Source organism: Gymnodraco acuticeps, unplaced genomic scaffold (assembly GCF_902827175.1).
Source record: "Gymnodraco acuticeps unplaced genomic scaffold, fGymAcu1.1, whole genome shotgun sequence".
Lineage (NCBI taxonomy): Eukaryota > Metazoa > Chordata > Actinopteri > Perciformes > Bathydraconidae > Gymnodraco > Gymnodraco acuticeps.
The window spans coordinates 774,664-792,992 of NW_022989803.1; the positions used below are offsets into that span (position 1 = coordinate 774,664).

General features: G+C 42.8%; 1 protein-coding gene across 2 annotated transcripts in view; it reads right to left on the reverse strand.

Annotated features, from left to right (window-relative positions):
* Nucleotides 1-18,329, reverse strand: part of macrod2 (mono-ADP ribosylhydrolase 2) — a 435,942-nt gene that overhangs the window by 287,631 nt on the left and 129,982 nt on the right. The window lies entirely within an intron of this gene.

The following is an 18,329-nucleotide window of genomic DNA, read 5'->3' on the forward strand; positions in this document are numbered from 1 at the left end:
ATATGGTCAATGCCAAAGGTGTCATCAGATTTGTTCATGAACCAACAATTATCACATGCAGTTGATAGCAAGCAGCTTCTAAAAATATCAACCGGGGTATTTTGCCTTATCAGGCCCTGGTTAAAGACTAACCAAGGCTGTCAGTGAATAGAGTGATTCCAGAGTGTCCTATCTTTCCCTAAACATACCACAGGGAGCCTGGGAGAAGACCTTGACCCCACCCCCTCCTGGTCCTCTGTGCTCTGAACCGGGATGGTTCAGGCCAGCTGCAACATTGATCTTCCAGGCTAAAATGTCAAGGGCTGAAAAACAATCTCCCTGTTGGCAAATGGATGGCATAGCACCCGAGCTCTGAGGTCGTCAGTTCAGGGGGGGCCCGGAGGATGTGTGGACGGGTGGTGAAGGGCAGGAATGCTGGACAGGCAGAGGAGATAGAGATGTGTCCGGCAGGCCCTCCCTGGGGATATCTGATGCTCCTTTCTGACCAGGTGAAGAGGTCATCGTCACTCTCACGACCTCTAACACTAACTCACTTTGTACATTCTATATACAGCGTCATGTGGGACTGTTACGTGTCAGTCTGCCATGCTAAAACACAGCATAGCAGACTGACATCTTGTGACAAATATACTAGGCTAAGGGCCCTAAACCCTTTTGCCTATAGAGATTTACCGCTCTGTCAAATATAACCCTCTGCTGAGCAGAAGGTGAGAAAGGGGAAAAGTGAGTGCACATGTAGCATGAAACATCATGACGGAGAGTGAACCACATTAGTTACTGCACTGAAATTCCCCTGTCAGCTAAAAGGTACATTTTCAACAACATTTTAAATCATTCCTTTCAGGCATTTATTTTTTGTTTGGAAGATTTCCGTTAAGGCTAAATAAAATAGCATATTGCAACTACAGGTCTAAGATTTGGGGAGAAATACAATGGTGGCTTTGTAAAGCTAATTTCATCCATTTTATCTCTCATAACTTTGTACCCATCTCTTCCCCTGCTCTGTTTGAAAGACCTGTCAAATGATATTAGCCTGTCATTAACCGAGTAGTCTGAAATTGTTACATAACATTTCTGCAGCCCGGTCGACAGGCTTTTCACCAACCTCTACAAAGTTTAAAAGTCACTGTCCTTTTTGTTCATTATTACACCATTGTTCATGTTATGTGCTTTTCAGCAATTTCATAGCTTTGAAAGTCATTCAATAGATGAACTACTTGTAAAATAAAAATACAAAGATATCTAAATACTATTGAATGGAAGGTTGAAGGTCTGATTTACGAACAACAAGGAGGTATGGGTTACTGACTAATGATCATATCCAAAAGGGTCCAAGGTCTAAACATAAACCTGTGAAGCACAAATGAGCAACAGCAAGACTACATTTTAACTACAAAACTGTATAATTCACATGAGTGTAGAACATCACTGCTATGTTTCAGTATTTTTCTTTCTGTCAGGGCTCAGCATAAAGCATATAAGGAAGGGAGTATGTGGTAATAAACTTGTTGAAAGTTTCAACAGAGAGTGTTTTGTGAGGATAGTCAAAAATGAAGGTTAAAACTTGTTTTTTGAAGCCTCTGCCTTGGCTGTGCTGTGTCACATTGCAGAGTATGGTGGGAATTTAGGGAGATACTGTGAACCTCTGTATTCAGTACTCCCTCTTAATGAAAAACTGCAGCTGGTGGCTCCATGTGTAACAGTGGGAGTTAGTAGCAAAATGCACTGCAGTGCACCATCATTATTTTTAAAGGTAAAAACCACACAACAAAACTCAAATCTACCTTTGTGTTTAAATCTGTGTTGTGGTTTTCATGCCTGGTTATTGTTACTCGGCCCTTTGTGCTGCGGAATATTTTGGTCTGAAAAGATCATCAACTGTTAGACTAAATACATGACCTTATGTTCATGCTACAATATGCACTGTAACAGTCAGTTACCCATCAGCCAATCTGGGAACACATGGACCATCGCTCTGATAAGGTCAGGGGGCAAGAGACAATATTTTAAGGGTTTCCGGTGTAGCTAGCAGATATCCGGCAAAGACTTCCTCTTCCATGTGCTGCTCATTCTGCCTGCTATCAACCAAAGCTTGCTACATGTGAGTGGACAATGCTACTCAGACTAAAACCAGAAACTGCAAGCAGGTGCATTTGAAATCCTCTCCCTTGTTCAAATCAAATAATATAAGGAAGGCTAACCGAGTACTTGAGAGATTGAAGAGCACTAAAATGAGTGAAGCAGCTGCAGTGGTGCTGAGCTGTGGGTGAACCTTGGTTAACGCATGTATAGGGGTTTTTGTGTGTGTTGGAAGGATATAGTATGTATAATAAAAATACATTATTCAACAATGAAATGTGTTTTGTAACTTACTTATCTTCCATTGCATTGTGTTTTGAAAAGCCACTCTATGCAGCCGAGCAAAGAGAGGGAAATTAATTATCAGGTCAGTATTCCAATCAGTGTGGAGAATAAACAATGCAAAAAAAGCTAAGAATATTTATTATTCTGGGCTACAGATAGTATTTGAAGTATTATTTTGAATACATCTATTCCATAGCTTACATCCATACAGCCCTTCTCTCTCTAATACCATCTCTCTCCGTCTTTCATTCTATTTATTTGCCCTTCCTGAAAGACAGATCTACGGAGCGAGAGCGTTCTTGTCTGAGGCTTTTCTTATCGCCTGTCTCAACTCTGCAGAGAGAAAAATTCCTCAGCATTTGTTGAATACAAGTGTGATGGTGTGCGTTAGTGGCTCATCTGTGGCTGCACCTCCTCACCTGGCACTCATGTGATTAGATTTCATATCCCAGCCTGCTGCAGATAAACTCTATCTCCACCGGCCAGGCCCCTCAACATCAATCTGCCTTGCTGATGGCTTGTGTTGTGGCAGCGGTCTCATAAAACATTCCTACCACCCTGCTCATGCATAACAATAAAAACCTTGATGGTTGATGCAGCACGCCATTTTACATACAAATATTGTTTTTTATTAATATGACATGTATCTGTTTCACAAGAGAGACCATCAAGTTCTCTTAAAGGTTGATCACCATGCCATGTTATCCTAATGCTAGCACTTAGGGGTTTAGCACTAACTTCCTCACAAGAAGCTCTGCACATCCAATGTGTGGTTGGACGGAGAAGGAAGTAGGAGAAAGGAGTGGAGCAAGACAGAACAGGTCTGTTTATTTATTGTTCTCCTTTGCCTTAACGGCTCGTGACCGGCTGGCTTTATTAAACTGGGCTTTGAGCACACACATAGCAGCACTAAAACTTCCTGATGGCTGAGAGGGGATCAATTCGATCTGCTGCTTGCAGAAATTACTGCCAAGTAATGGTACTCTTGCACAGGTAGGCCTCGCCTGCGTTAGGGGTTAAATGGACCATTTCAATTCCTTAATCAACTTCAGTATTAGCTGCATGAGAGGAGTGCAAGTCCTAATAGATATATACCGGTGCAGGCAGTTCCATCAATATCAAAATAGGAGTTAAAACAAATCCACCACTGTTAGTACGCCTAATACAAAACAGACACTTATCTGTCCGCAACACTATTGTTAAACCTAGAGCATGAACATTGTTATCTCCATTAGTGCTTCTTCAAAAACCTAATAGGTGCATTCTAATAAAACATATGCCATATCTGTTACAAATATATTGTATAAGAGAATACGAAGGGAGATTCATTACAGAACACATGCAGTTTTTAGAAGCACTCGTATTTTAAGTAATATTCATTGGCCTATCTATTGTTATTATATATGTATTTATTTATATATATATATATATATATATATATATATATATATATATATATATGTGTGTGTTGTGTTACTTACTAAGTACACAAAACATTCACATTGACATACAATATATAAAAACAAGCTGCAATAAATAAAACACTAGTGATACTTTTATACAATACAATTGTTTGGTTGGAATTCCAGATCCTTTTTCCTTTGAACATTCCCTTTCTGGGACCTTTTAAATGAAAATGTAAAAGTCTATGGCCCAATAAGGAGGTTAATCCAGATAATACCCTGACCAGAAAAATAGGGAGGAAAGGGTTGTCATTTACATCAACATTTCCTGAAATCATATTATGGTTGAAAATGTAAAAGCTCTGACTGAATGTTGTGAGTCCCTGAAACCCCTCCCCCGTGTTGTTGACATCACGGTCCCCCCGACCCCCTGCCACCTCTGTAAATTGCGTTTCACGGCTTGAAGGTTACAGAGAAAGCCCTGTGTTTGCAGAGGAGGCCAGATTAGCGCTCATCAGTTTTGGTGTTGGAGATCCCCGCACTGACCCTAGGGGCAAAAAGCCAAGCTGCTTTCACACTGCAGTACACGGGGACCCAAATGAGCCTACAGCAGCCTATTGTCACTACTCACCCAAAAGAAAAGGCAGCAAATTGCCATGTCAAGAACTTTGGCCCCCATGCCAATATTATACACAGCCTTTGTCCATCATCTAGCCCGTTAATATATAAATAGATTTGTAAAGGATACGTGGGGCAGCTCAATGCTTGCTACAAAATAACAACAATATGATTTAAGGTAGGAGTTTGTGTGGGTGTTCTCCTTAGAACATTAGTTTGCAGCAGTTTAAACTACAATAAAGATTTACATTTGATGCAAATGAATGCATATTCAAACTGGCACAGGTTAAAGGAAGGAGGCACACATGTAGCTGCCTTCAGATGAGAAAAACAAACAGATGGTTATAAAACATGGTTACAAGAAGCTAATGCAAGATATATTCTCAAGCGATGAGATGTCTGAGTTCTGCTTTGCCATGAAATGTAGAGGCAGATCGAAACAAGTAAACAGCTGTATAGGGAAGAAACACATGGAAATTTGACCCTTAAAGAATACCCAAATCTAATAGCTCAATTTGTGTAAAGGATACACTTTTTTTCCGATTTCGGTATCTAAATGTTTTCATTATCACCTCTAATATTCCTACTTGTACTCTCAAGCTTCTCCCTTCTATGCCTACAGACACAAGTCATAATCCACTTAAGGAGATTTGATCATTTGTTTCTTGCTTTACTGAGGTAGTCGCTGTAGGTCAGAGATTTAAAAAGGCCTACTAAATGACATATATCATTAGGCTAAATGTCCTGTTCTTCGTAGAAGCAAATCATGCAAAGCTAATTAGGTATTTCTGTCTCAATGACGCTGACTGACACTAAGATTAACAAGCTTAAGGAGCACACTTGACTGGAGGTGAGAAATCTGCCATTATTGCCCAGATGATGAACTAGGTATTGCAGGGTTCGATTGCATTGAGTCTGTTTCCATTCTCCGAGGAGACCACATTACACGACATTACACTACTTACATCAGGAGAACACCTTCAATACGTTTCTGTGCTTGCTGGGAAAAAAAAGAGTTAGAAACTCATACTAAAGTACTTTGAGTACCTCCGTTAATCCATAATAATCTTGTCTAACATCTATACCCCTGTGTGCTATGAGAGAAAATAAATACTGCAAGGGGAAACTGTGTTAAATTGGAATTAATGCCATGTTAGCATGCACATTGTTTCTCCATCCGGTCTATTGGCATACTCACACAAATCCGGTGTGGTTACCATCCTAAATGGCAGCAATACAAGCACACAGATCTTGCAGGAATGTAAAAGCGCCAGTAAAATAAAACGCATGATTTAATGACCATCTGTTGGGTACCTTGCTGCAACATTCTTTTTGAATGATCAAAGGCAGCGTCTGCATCCAGAGCGATTCACCTCAGGAGGCACGTCGGGGAATTAACAAGCCACCCAACAGAGATCCTAGTCTGCATCAGTCTCACAAGGTGGAGGAGAGGGAGTAAAACAATAGTGTATACACAACAGTCCAGGGCCCTTTCTCATTTCTCTAATTCCCCTCCTCGACTCCTATCCTCGTGTCTTAGTCCCGCCCACAGGAGATGCGAGCGGAGGAGTCGAGGAGGGGAACCGAACAGAGAGGAGGGGAAGCAGCAGGCGGTTAGAGAAATGTATATATATAATATATATTTACTTTTAATTAATTCACAGTGCGGTATAATGAGACAATAACAGGCTACAGATGCGGACATTTATACGCACACATATATATTTATACATATATTTATATAAATATATACAATTTCAGATTCAAACAAGTATGAGAGCACTCTCATAATAACGTAACACTATCAGAGACTGGATATACCACCCCCCCCCCCTTTCTGGTCGTGACAATGAGTTAAATTAGTCATCCGCCAAAAGTTGTATTTGCAAGTATTGAAAGTAAGCATAGGACACCAAACTAACTGAGACCTGTCTGTCCGCCGCATCTACGCACACACATATACACACTGTACCACACGCACCTACACATTGTACCACACGCACCTACACACTGTACCACACGCACCTACACACTGTACCACACGCATACACACTGTACCACACGCACCTACACACTGTACCACACTGTACCACACGCATACACACTGTACCACACGCACCTACACACTGTACCACACGTACCACACGCACCTACACACTGTACCACACGCACCTACACACTGTACCACACTGTACCACACTGTACCACACGCACCTACACACTGTACCACACGCACCTACACACTGTACCACACGCACCTACACACTGTACCACACGCACCTACACACGCACGTACCACACGCACCTACACACTGTACCACACGCACATACACACTGTACCACACGCACCTACACACTGTACCACACGCACCTACACACTGTACCACACGCACCTACACACTGTACCACACGCACCTACACACTGTACCACACGCACCTACACACTGTACCACACGCACCTACACACTGTACCACACGCACCTACAGCTCCTAAAGCATATAATATAGATCAGAATACTGCCGTTGTGTATTTTATTATGTGAAGCACTAAATGGTTTTAGACAAATATCGACTCTTTGTTTGTAGATATACTAAACTAAAGCAAATAAAGAGAGTAATGTACGCCTGTTATACTGAGTGATATATATTATACACACTGCTCTGGACCTCACAGCTGTTCTCACTGGAAACATCGCGTCACGATGAAAGCAGTTAATAAAATAATATCCAGGGGATGAGATCAGTCCGGCCGTGCGTCACGACTCTTTAAACATCTCTGTTGCCGGAAATACATCCGCGGAGGACCCATCAGTGTATCCTCGATTATAACTCCTCCAGAGAGCCTCCTCGATGCTCGATGCTCGAAGCGCATTTAGAGAAATGAGATGTCCTTCAACATGGCGCGCTGAAATCCATTTCCGAGTCAGTACCGGAGGACTGAGGATTCGAGGAGTCGAGGAGGGGAAATTAGTGAAATGAGAAAGGGCCCAGGCCTACAAAATATGTGAGCTAAACAGAAACAAACTAAAAAGTTTGAAAATCCATTTGTAGAATAACCCAGCGGAACAATTGAAAAGAGTTGTGTATTATTAGGATTCCTTTGTTGCCTTTCAGATTAGCCCTGCCATCGCCTTCTTATGTTTATGGCCATCCTGAGTTTCTCTAAGAGTCAATTTACATGTTGGGGGATGGATGCCAAATGTCCAATCGGCACTTAAAAGAAGCATGCACACACACGCACAGAGGCAAGCTGACGTCCTCAGACAGACATTCACAAACGCTCGGCTCTTATCACATCAAGGCTCAGTAAATAAAACATTTAACAGCTGCGCCAGGCTCAGGATTGCAGAGACAGTACAGGCAGGCATCCAGCCTGGTCCAGCAACAGCATGCATAGAACACATTTTATTAGACACACCCTTAGATAAGTCAGACACAAACTTATACGAATACTTCTGAGCTGATATGAAGTTATAAACAGACCTAAACCTAAAAAAAAACGCTAGATTATAAGGGAGATGACTAAACAGAACAAGCATGTCACTGGTGGAGCTAATGCTTCAAAAAAATGGAGCATAAGGCATGACTAATCTCAGGTGGGCTCCAGACAAATAGCATTCCCACACAAACGCTTACAAAGCGCTACAGAGCTTAACATACACATCCTTGGGCTGACATGGTCATTACCGCTTTGTTGTGCTTTCTTTACCTTCTGTCTCTGTGTCTCGTCTTTAATCTCTCCTTAATTATTCTTTATTTTCCCTGCCTGTCTGTCAGTAGTACTTTGTGCAGTCTTTAACATGCTGAGGGGACACATGTCCACCCAACGCCACAGAACAAATTCGCTACTTTGTTTGCGTTCACAGCTCATTTGGCCCAATCCATGTTCAGGCATTCTGTTATTGTCACGCTTGGTGAGGTTTTCTACGCAGCCCACCGAGGGGGAGAAACACGTTCCAGGGGCTGTCAGCTGAGGCTCACATTCACACTTCACCCTGCAGTATTTCCTTCAGGCTTACTTTTTATGTAGTGCACAGAACACTGTCTGAAAACGGTTACTGTGGAATAGCTTGTATGCCTAATCTGTGGGGCATTGCCAGCACATTTCAAAAAGCAAATATAAAAGTTCAAACAATTGACAAGGAACCTCAAAAAGAGGAAAGGTGAAGCTGTGGAGAAACGCCATCAAGTTCAAAAGCTTTCTTTGCCAGTTACCCACCCACATCTTAACCTTTAGGGAGGGTCAAACACACACTTTAGATACAATCAGAGATAGACACTACAGCTGTGTGTGCTTGATCGTACCCCCACCAGGGCATAGTCACACGCCCACGTATACATAGGCTCTATTTTATTCAAGATAACACCACCACCCCAAATTCTCCAATGATTGAAGAGGCTTGGGAAAGTGTCAGTGTGGTGTTGATCATTCTAATGGCCGTGGAGGTTGAAGGGAAGGGACATGGTCTTGTTTGCAATTTCACAGGTGGAGCTGGCGGGTGGTGGGAATGTCCCAGCTCGTCTCAAAGGTCTTATCTCCCCTAGCTAGCAGCAGCCCATCCACCCACCGACTGTAAACACAATGGCTCCATATGGCACGGATCTGATTGCTGTTTCATGAGGGCCAGGAGTAGAGTCAGTGGAGAGGAGCTCCGTCTCACACTGTTTGATGAACTTGTTTATTTTTCCTGCTCATGGGAGGCCCAGAAAAAACGGATTGACAAACAGCATGTTTATCAGAGGCTTAGAAAGCATTCCCGATGATGCTGGACGGTCAGAGCTACACCAAAGCCACGGCAAAATGCTTAATTAGAGCTTTCTGAAAATAACGTCTTGATGCCACCCCCTATAATGCCCATTATTACTGCTAAGTATGCTCCTCCATCAAGTATGGCATGCGCTAATGCGAGTCTCACAGTAGAGAGCCAACATGTTCCAGTGGGCTTGAATAGCTTTGCTGCACTCTCCCACTCACAAAATAATCTTCTTCCCAGCAGACACCTCTGCACAGGCCCGACACATGGAAGGAACGCATATACTAACCTTAATTGGTTTGGTAAACCTAAATCTACATTTATATCTGAAACCTCTACAGCATTTTACAAATAGATGGCGTGTCTAGTAGACATTGTTTTTCACCCTACAAATCATGCTAATTGTTTTAGTTAAGCAGGTCATTCATACAGTATATTATATTGATCAAGTCTAACGTTTGATGAAGAACCTTTTGTCCCCACTCCTTTGCAGTTTCGCCTGCTACTTGTAGTGAAAAGACATGAATATGCAAAAGAAAATAAGAAGACATTACACACTGTTTTCCTCTCACTACCACCCAATGTGCCTGACATCTGTTCTCCACCTCCACCACACTTCTTACTCTGCACATCCCTCTGTCATTCTTCATACACCCTTCTTCTCCCCTCATTTTTCATCACCTTTTTCCCCTGTTCTTCAATACACCTTCCTCTCTCTCCACCTTTTACAGGTGCTTCTTTGGCTATCCACAGAGATCTGGCTACGTGCATACACACACACACACACACACACACACACACACAAACACTGTGGTGGCAGTGTGAGGGTGATAATTGAGTGTGTGGAAAAGAGGATTAGGTGGAGTGGTGGGCATCATCCCTGCAGTATAAACACTCATCTCTCCCTAAGGAAGGATACATGGAGCATCTTTCACTTCAGTCCAACTGGCTGCCTCGGTGTCACTCTCAGCTAGCGTACTGGATGGCTGCTGTGGCCCTCAGGAGGCAACAGTGAGGGGGTTAACGCAACTACATGCCCAGCACCTAGGGGACACTTGCCGTTTCATCCTGACACACGCGTGTTTATACTGCACAGCCTGGCTGAGGGGAGCAAAACAGTCACGGTGAGAGTGGAGATCTTCACCAGGGGAGGGAGAGAGAGAGAGAGAGAGAGAGAGAGAGAGAGAGAGAGAGAGAGAGCAGAGAGAGAGAGTAGAGAGAGAGAGAGAGAGAGAGAGAGAGAGAGAGAGAGAAGAGAGAGAGAGAGAGAGGAAGAGAGAAAACTCCTCCTCTTCCCTGTGGTCTGACAAAAAAGATGACAGCTTTCCTCTGGAGCTCGCTCTGCCCTCCCTGGGCTCAAAACCTCACTTGTAGGCGAGCGGCCTGTCAGACACAGCTAACTAGGCTGCCCCATGAGATGCAGGAAGCTTGACAGTTTGTTACTAGTTGGCAAAAGGCCACTGTAGCAGGTCAGTCTCTGCAGAGAAAGTGCCAAAGAAGTGCCACTAATCAGCTACCAGGTAGCTCTTAAGAGATGCTCACATGCAAATGATCCTCCCCTTACACCCATAGCTAGTTCAAAGACTCATGATTATCAGTGAACTGTCTCATACTCAAGCCTCAGATTCATAAACCCAGCCAAATGCAACTGTAAACATTAGGTACTTGAGCGCAATCGGCACTCTGTGGGTTATGTTTTTTGTGGTGTTTAGTGGAAATATGACATTTAATGTGTATGCGCCACAGCGTGCAGGGACACTGTAAAGCAAGCAGCAAGGTAAAGGTCCATGAGCCAGCTGTAGTTAAGAGAGTAGTACATTGTACATTTGCATCTCAAAATGGAGAGTAATTAACGTTTGTGCTTGAACAAGATATGTATACCACACCTATTTGGTGTTGTATTGTTGAAACAAGTGAAGACAATGTTTTTGTCCAAACTAAATGGCTGTTAGAGTTAGTACCAACACCTGCCTGGCCTCTTTATTGATTTAATGGCAATGTCCTGCTAACTTCTTCCATTGATTTGTCCACTGGGTCCTGAATTACCTTAACTACTTTTAAAAGAGAAGATAGCATGGAAGGAGCTCTTAAAATAATTAAAATCTCTGCTTGCTACAGTAAGCATTGCTTCAAAGAAAATCATACGGAAATGCTAGTTATTTCTTTTATATATGATTGGTATCTTAACCGTCTTTTGGGGAGCATGTGGCTAAGTCCGGTGAGCCTCTTGTGTTGTCCTTCTAGCCCTGCCATGATTGGTGGGACACTGTTATGGGGTAGTGCCCTGCTAAGAACTGTCCCTATCTGTCAGATCTCATCACTCCATCCTGCATTGCTGGGGGCAGCGAGACCAAAACTGACCACTGAGTCAACTGACAAGACAGCTCAGCATCCAGTTATCCCAGAATAAGAATCAGACACACACTGGCATGCAAACACCAAGTCACGCACACACATAAACGTAATACACACAGACACATGCATGAAAAAGACCATGGACCGGCTCAATGTAGAATCTACCCCCAAAACAGCCACAACAAAGCCTGTGCAGACACAAATGTGCTCTGACATGGAGGTTGGTGATGCTTTGAGTTGTCTAAAATCTCAACAACTGACCCAGAAATGCTCTCGCACAAAAGGGGGTTTTGGGTGTGGGGAGGGAGGTCATGTGTGATGCAGTGTGGAACAGAACTAAGTTGACACTCTCTTGCCTCTTTCCCAGGCCCTGTGGTGGTATTTCCACTGTTGTTACAACGAGGGGAGACAGAATAAGGTGGATCCTTAAACTGGGGTGTACAAATTAATGGCAATTACTAAGAGGTTGAAATATATAGAAAGAGGGCTACAATGTGTTGTGGGATTGCAGAAAATAAAAGCACTTCCTGTTCACTGATTGAAGTCAAAGGCCACCATTGTTTCCTCGTATAGAGAATGAGAGAGGAAGAGGCTGCAGAGGTCAACACAAAGAGAAACAAGCAGCTGCAATATGTTTACAGCAACAACCCAGGGGGGAAGAAGAGGACCCAACAACAATATTGCATCTATCTATTTTTACCTAAACGATCTAAATAGATGGCCTACTGTTTTTTCCTTGTAGGGAACCTTAAAAACATATGTAAACGAAATACAAAGCATGCAAAGTTATACATAACAACATTTTAAAACAATGACAGTAGCATACAATAGCTTTACGGTCATTCTGAAACATTATACTATAACTATGCTGAAATGTAACTGCACTGCATTGCCTCAGCTGCCTCGAGGCTTTGCTGCTACCCTGAGGTTTTGAGCTGCAGCTGGCCGAGCTTGCTTTTCAAACTGATAAGGCTCCACACTCTCTCCGTCCTCTGGTTTAATATACGATGGGAGAGATGGTATAGGAGTGAAGTCCTCAACCTCAAATGACCCCTCAGTGGCAAAAAGGCAAGGAGACTGTGTGTCACTCTGGAGATGATAGTGGAAATAGGAAGGTAAGGTACTGGAAATGTCTGTTGCTATTCTCCATCACACCCCATGTCCCCCTCTGTCAGATCTTTAAATCCACTGCAGGATGAAGATGGCATTGTTAAATACTCTTTAGGGTTAAATGTAAAGACAAATGTATATTTTATTCTCTAAAGAAATCACTTGATTGGCTTATATTTTGTTTAATCACAAGGCATTTTAAATGTCACTATTATCAGTAATGATTTAATGTTCAAAAAATAATTGGTTCTCCACATGCAGGAAAACCAAATCGTCAATTATGATCAACAACAAACTAGAATACAATTCAGAAAAGTTTTGCATGACACAAATACACTTTACATTTGTAATCATGTGAACTGTGAGGGTAAAAGAAGAAGCCTCTATTTCAACATTTGCAACTTTGAATAGTCCCGGTTAGATCAACAAAGCTTGCTAGACCACAGCCGGACACAGAAAGCTCCCTTCAGTTTGATATGCTGATATGTGCGCCGTTTTAAGTTAGGCCCTCTCCCTCACCCGCACTGCAGTGCCAGGGATCAAGTGATGGCGTCAACTAGCTAATGACATGACTGCCGCGGGCAACGGCCGGCAGCTTGATTTATACACGGGGACAGAGATGAATGATTCATAGGTTAAGAGAGAGATACCAAGACACGTGGCAGCTATATGCCCCTCTTCGCTGATAAACACCTCTCTATAAATGCCTTGGAACACTTTATGTCACATAAGCGTAACATTACACAACTGGCCAGTCATGTTACCATTGCTTATAACTCTCTCTCTTCTATTGTCTCAAAACAATTTTTTACATCTCTTTCTTAAGCGGTCCTTCTTTCCCTCCTGTGTTCATTGACTCCCTGATCATTTGTTCTTCCCTTTCCATTATAGTGCAGTGCTAATCGTAAATATGGAAGGCAGTGTTGTAGGCTAAAATGAATGGCCCAATCATCCTGCATCAATTAGTCCATCCATCATTGCTGATTGGAGAAGGGGGTGTCCGTGGTGTCTGTTCTCTGTGGTGGCAGGAGGGAGATAGAGATGGCATTAGAGAGCTTTCACGCTGAAATGCAATTTCCATCACTGTTAGGGAACCATGAACTACAGTCCACACGATGACCTTGCCTTGCTAATTTGAGTAGAATGCCCTCTAAATGACGTCATATCTGTAATAATTGGCAGCAATGATCTGACAGCATGGGGGTACAGTACATCTCACATGGTAATTTTTCATTATAATGATTCCTACTGCTTGACAAAACTGTACCTATAGTTATCAACCTCATTAAAAGGGCTCAGAGAGAAAAAAGACAGTTACACTGACACAACGGATCAATATCTTCCCGTACAACATAGAATACAAACAATAAATACATGTGGGTCACATGGAGCGTTGTGGCTTTCGTGCATGTTATGCAGTCATTTTTAAAAGAAAGGCAACGCTTGAGCGGTAGTACAGAGTTATTGCATAACTGAGAAGTACATTACAATTTTTCAGTAATGGCATTGTAAAAAATGAACTCTGTACTTATGCAAGAAGGTGGCAAATTGAAATACGTTCTTTATATTTATAAATTATTTAAATGTCAGTGGCTAAAGCCAATGCAAGAAGGCAATCCAATATTTGGATAATGCAGTGAAAAGCAGGCAAAAAGAGAACAATTCTAAAGCCCTGTCCTAAATGCAACCTACAGAAATTAGGTAAAAATACTTACCAACATGCTTTAATCACACAAAAGAGAATACAAATGTGTTTTTTGCTGTGAATTTACCGTGTAAGTAGTTTCTAACAGCAGGGCCAATCCCGCAGTGCAGGACAGACATACATTAATATCAGCGCCATCTCCACCCTTGAAAAAGCACATGGAACATCGCAGCATAAACACAAGGTGGACCTAGATCATAGTGTATCTTACTGCCCGCTAAATATGAGGAGATAAGTAAATCCCGAGGGTAACGCGCTAAATAAGGAATCTTTGCATTCAATTTATCATTTTTACATTATTTAGGCTACTCCACAGGGAAATACCATATCTCTGTCATAAGTTATGCTAATGGCTGGTACTACCATCTGTGAACTGAGGACCATCAGTCAAGCATAGTGTGCAATCTATGAGTTATGGGAATAATGTGCCATCTATAAGAGATTAATCATAACGGGGAGTTCTGGGGCTTCCAGTGATCTGATATAGTCGCGACAGGGACATCAGGCCATCTAACCCAAAGCCGTCACACAACACCATCTCCACCAATACTCCTCCCCCTGCACAAAGAACCATGCCGGGTCCCCTCCAATCTACTCAATAAACAAGCCTGGGGCAGAACCCAGACAGGAGATAATGGTTCACCTGGAGGTGACAGGAAAAGAAAACAAAGCTCTTTGCATAGCGAATGCAGATAAAGATAAGCACAGTGAAGCACTTAGGAATCTTGATAAAGGATTATCCAAACAAGTCTGAAACTGAATACATTTTCTTTTTTTAAAGCATGCAGGAGCACTCTTTTAGAGAGAGCCAGTACTGCAGGTATTTTCCTGCTGAATTTGCAAAGCTGATGTTGTACTTCTGTGGTCAAATACATTTAGTAAAGCAGAAGTTCTCACAATCCACGCAAGGTTCAGAACCAGGGCAATATTCTTCTTCTGTTAATTCCATTGTTAATTTTCAGGCCTTTGTATACACCGTTTTCTCAACAGATCCACTGCGGGTTGATGCAAGTCTGCGTCCAATGATATATTTAGTTGCAGAGGAGGGCAAAGGAGCACATGCACCACCGCAGCCAGGCATTATCACAGCAAGGATAATTAATCTCATACTTTAGAATGTGTTGGTACTCACTATGACTCACAACACTGTTTAGGAAACGTATGAGGGAGGAGAGCCGGGGGCAAATGGCACAACAGCATGTGTTATGCAAGCAATGACAAAAAGCTGGTGAGTTCAGTGAGCGTTAGCAGCCCGTGGCCAAATTAGCCCATATCAGGACGTACAAAAACATCCATGCATGTGCCCCGCCGCTTGACTGGAGCAGAGAAAAGGAGGCCCAACCTGAGAAGAACGATTTGTTTGGGTGGTCGAGTTAAAGCCTAGTACTAAATGGGCAACGGTTCTGGTTAGAATGCTAATGAGCCCATTCCCCTCCTGGATGGAGACATCAAAGGAGAGTGGAGCTCCCTCTCTCCGGCTGCACAGGGCTTCATGGTAACATTACATGGCTCAGTGTGCGCCTGCATCAATGTGTCTGTGTGCGCGCGTGTCAGTGGGCGTGTGAGAAGGCGACGAATGCGGGGGGGGGGGGAGAAATAGACAACATGATGTTTACATTAGGTCTATTCTCTTGGGACTGTGCCAGCTTCCAGCCATGCTGTGACACACATCACACGAGCAACCTGGTACCATTCATAGTTACCCTCTATTCACCGAGGCCTCATTTAGCATGCCATTATCAGAGATCATTGTTATTTCCCTCTATGTATGTATGGAATCCCAGTGAGACCAACATGTCTAGCGCAGATAACAGTGCTATTTCGGTTAACCCCATTGTGTACATAATACTGAAGACATACAACCCATAGAGAATTCCCATCAGTGATTTCTAAGGATTTAATAGAGCACCAGGGCATAAGAATCGTTTCTAGATTAATTTAGCTAGGAACTGATGCTAGGGAATATAATAATGTATTTATTTATTTTTGGGCACTGGACAAATTGCACCCTGGGCTTTATTTTCACCCCATTCACATCGCACTGGCATAAAGCCAAAAAGACTATCACAAATATAAGTATTTTCTGCTTTACTTGGACCACACACTGCACTTTAAATTAACAATACCATATACGGTGAAGTGAAACTTTCCTCCCAAAAGTTACCTACACATGGAGATAACATCAATTTCTCAACAAAAATAAAATGTCTATAGCCAGGAGAGTTTCCAAAAGTGTGTAGGTGGTATACTAACTTTTTTTTTCTACATAAAGCAAACACTTTGTCCAGTTTTCACATACTGGCGGGAGGCCCACCTCTAGAACTAAGAGAACTAAACATGGCTCAGGTGTGTGAGGCCAACATGATGGATCATCCTGCTGTGAAGCTGCCCCTCTGCAGAGCCCTGAGAAGACAGCTGGGAGATAAGGCCGGCCCTATATGAGAGCACATCTCCTTTTCACATCGATCCTACCCGCCACCAAGGCAGGAGGTCTTCACATGCCAAGCCACAGATAGGGGTAGAGGGAGCAGTTCTGCAGGTTTAGCAGCCATCTTCTAGTGATAAAGACACAGGAAGATAAAACCCCTCTTGGCCTCATGCAGATAAAAGCATAAAGCTTTGTTAAATTATTAAGCATGGCCATTGTAGCAAAAACAAGCTTCACAAGAATGCACACATAAGTAAAGAAACAGACTTGAGGTTATCATTATGAGCACGAGGAAATGTGAGTCTAAGTATTTTACAGTTAGTTGGCCTTGTATCTTCTGCCAGTAATGTGGCAGGAATGGAATCACTGGAAGTACATTGTTAAAAGAATGAAAGGAGGCTTTGCTCTCAAAACATGACACTAGCTTTAGAATTCCTTTGGAGTTAATAAGCACAGCTGCAGGTCACAATCAACTCAAATGTTTTCTGGCAGCGTTTGACATTAATTGACACACAAGATCTCACGTGACTGTGTTGACAGTCCCAAATTCCACTTCATTTTGGTTGCTGCTGTGTTGAAACGGAGCAATCTTTAATACCTTTACACCCATTACTCGCTAAAGAAGAACCTTGATCAATCAACAAGGCTCCGTGTCCTAAGATTCGCAGAGCTGTAAAAGGGTGATTTGCCATAAAATAACAATAATGAAAACATAATAGCAAAGAAAATTGCTTCTTGTGTTTTTCTATACACGGAGAATGAATACTGAGAGCCGAGTGCAGCAGAGACAGACACCAATCAGGAGGACAGTATACCTGCTTTACAGGGCCAGGCTTTGTTATGGAGACGTGTGTTTGTGACCTCTGATCTCAATCACCAATGGGTTTTTTTCAAAAGCAGTGAGGGCCTCTCCATTTCGCTGTTACAGATTGGGATGCGGTACTGCTATCCAACAACAGCTGGAACGTCTTAACCGTGTATCAGAAGATAAGGGCCACTCCAGGCTCGTGATTAGATGTGAATAAGTAATTTCAACAGGCTCTGTGTTCTGAACTCTCAATGGTATGCTGCGAATGGATCTGGCCCTTCCTACATCCAGGACATGGTTAAACCGTACACCCCAGCGCGTGCACTACGCTCTGCATCAGCCAAACGACTCGTTGCGCCCTCGCTGCGAGGGGGACCCAAGTTCCCAACGGCGAAAACACGTGGGTTTGCTGTCCTGGCTCCAAGATGGTGGAATGAGCTCCCCATTGACATCAGGACGGCAGATAGCTTGCACATCTTCCGGCGCAAACTGAACACTCATCTCTTTCGACTCCACTTCGAGCGTTAGAACTATTAACGAAGCACTTTTATACTAATAAAGGACTGGCTTACCTAAAGCCAGTGGAGTAGCACTTGAAATGTTTGGCTCTATGAAACCTGATGTACTTATATGATTCTGTTTTCTTCAAGGTTGTGTCTTCCTGGTCGAATGTACTTATTGTAAGTCGCTTTGGATAAAAGCGTCAGCTAAATGCAATGTAATGTAATGTAATGTAATGGACATCATGTGCACCGAGCAGGTAACTATGCTGTGGCTTTGATGT